The following is a 2744-nucleotide window of genomic DNA, read 5'->3' as shown; positions in this document are numbered from 1 at the left end:
TTTTTTTTTTTTGGGTCTGATACTCAAACTTAGATTGGAGAAGAAGAAGAAAAGAATTGGAGTGAATTTGTTAATCGGAGGAAAGAGACAAACTCACAAAAGTGCGAAACTGTGTTTTTGTTCATGAGGGAAGATGGTGGTGCTTTCAATCCAGGACATGGTGGAAGGTTTCATGGATGAGAGAGAGATAGATCCAAGACATGGTTCAAGGCATGGACCAGAAAAGAGTCGAGAGAGAAGAACAGGGTTTCTGATAATTAGGTTTTAATGTATATGTTTTTCTAGCCGTAAGATCATTTCATTAATAATTCAACGGCTGTCATCACTTTATCCCGTTTTGTCCCTTAATTGTTGTCCCACAGGTGAGCGGGCCTGGTTAAACTAATTAGTGCATATTTTTATTTAAACTATGATACACTATGAAAAGTTAAGAGACTAAAATGTTTAATACCCGAGTCATTATAAGGTATTATAGTATATACTATCATTTCAGTCACCAACGAACATACGTTAAATCAAATAAAGTTTATATTTTTCATTTCAGTCACCAACGAACGTACGTTAAATCAAATAAAGTTTATATTTTTCAGGTAACATATTTGTTTTTGGCAATACAACTGTTCATTCATATTAAGTTACTAACCGCTATAAATTTTGTACGCGGCAAACTGTCAAGGTTTTTGAAAACGATTTATGAATCATTGCAACATGTCACATCCACATTTCTTACTAGCTTACACAAAGTGATAAAACCCATAGCCATTGTTGCTTGTAGCCGTGTACAACTCTTCTTAACCAAACTATCATTGTAGAAGTGAAAACAACTTGCTAATTAGACTTTGTCTATAAAAACACAAAAAAGATAATTGATCAAGAAAAGCAACAACACTTGTGGGTTTAGTTTAGTTTAGCCTCCTCTTGATTAACTTGTGCAATGAGTATTATTCCAACAAGAAAAAGAAAGGCATAGCACAAGTACTTGAACAAAGTACTTTTATGAAATTGCATTTACTTTTGGGTTTCCAATTTCCAAGCAAGTGGCCTAAGATGCTTTGCATTATTTGTTAATTGCCCCAATTAGAAAATTAACCAATGTAATGTTTCAACTTTAAAAACAGAGTTGGGATAGTGATAGCTGGTGATTAATTAGTATAATATGAAGGATTTGATCGATTACGTACATTATTATCATGATTGTGGCCTTATAAAATAGTGCTTAAGAACATCATTATTGGAGTATAAATAATTTTTTTAAAGGAAGGGGAACATAATCGAAGTTATAATACTGGGGTTTGTATATAATATCAGTCATTATCGATCAGAAACATCGAATTAAAAAAGAAAGACGTCATGGCCTAAAGAATTAATCACGATATCAAGTTGTTCTTGTTCGTCTCCTTGATCGATCATCTCGAAATGACAGAAGCACTTACTGTGGCGTAGAACAGTGACACTTGTGTTTTTATTGGTTTAGAACTTTACATACATAACGTAGTAGTTCTGCAGGTAATCTTTTAATTAATTATGTTCCTCCATGCGAACCATGCTTTGAGTTTCGATGTATAAACTAGTGTAATTATTTTTTTGTAGCAAACATATTTGTTTAGTTTTGGATGTAAAATTTGTTGGATATAGCAACCAGGTTTGGCTCAGACGGTATATGCAAAATAAGGTGTATAAACATAAAGGCGGACTTGTAGCGGAGACAGTGATGGATTTAGAAATTTATCTCAGTCAAGACAAAGATTTAGACTTTTAAAGCATAATTGAATATATCAAATTAACAACACATCATCAAACTCAAACTTAAAAAGCATCATCTTCAATTCACGATAGAAAACAAAAAATAACGAAGAAGAACACACTTACTTGAGAGAACAAAATAATTTGCAAAGAAAAAATATGATTCAATTAAAAAAGACGTGTAGCCAATCCTATTGCGGTTAAAAAGAAGCAAAGTCTTATTCGGAATATACATCTTCTTGTGTCAGTCTTTTCGTTTATTTTTTATTTTATTTTTGTATGAAACGACGTGTATATATTGACATGTCTAAACCGAAGTCGTTTGGAGCTGGAAAGAAACAAAAAAAGAAGAATGAGGGCTGCAAGTCGTCTCCTTCCCCAGGGTTTGCACTTTTCTGCCATATTTGCATGGCTTGATAACTAATTGCCTAGAGTCGTCCATACATGAATTCGTCATTGGGTGGAGACCTCATCCAAGTTTGATCCCTACCTTGTTTGGTTCACGATATGTAAATTCTTTAGTGGAAATTCATATTTAAGGTCTAGTGTAATATGTACGTGTCTACCTTAAGTCCTTTCAGATTAAGGTTGCAGCCTTGCCATGACAATGGTGGTATGTCCTAACCGAGAACTCACCTAAACTTTTTGTAGCAAAATTTTTTATAAAATTTATACAATTTAAAAAAATTGTTGGATATAGCTAGTGATATATGTATCATGATGGCATTAAAATTTATGGTTGTGATAAAGTGATGCGTACATATAGTATTATTCTAGTAATCTAGTAGCTCTTCCGAGCGATATTGTGAGATTGCTTAGTTATTTTCTCAAATTATATCATGGGTTCGGTTTAAGGGACACCATATTTGACACAAATTTTAACATCGATTGTGAGCCATTAGCTCAACGGTCCAGATTTATTGTATGAATGATGTCAGCACAACACCAAATGATGTGGAAATTACATGTCATTTCATATTTCTAATCTAAAAGTAATACTT

Source organism: Fragaria vesca, linkage group LG2 (genome assembly GCF_000184155.1).
Source record: "Fragaria vesca subsp. vesca linkage group LG2, FraVesHawaii_1.0, whole genome shotgun sequence".
Lineage (NCBI taxonomy): Eukaryota > Viridiplantae > Streptophyta > Magnoliopsida > Rosales > Rosaceae > Fragaria > Fragaria vesca.
The sequence above is the reverse complement of the archived record's forward strand: the minus strand, read 5'-3'. Positions refer to the sequence as shown.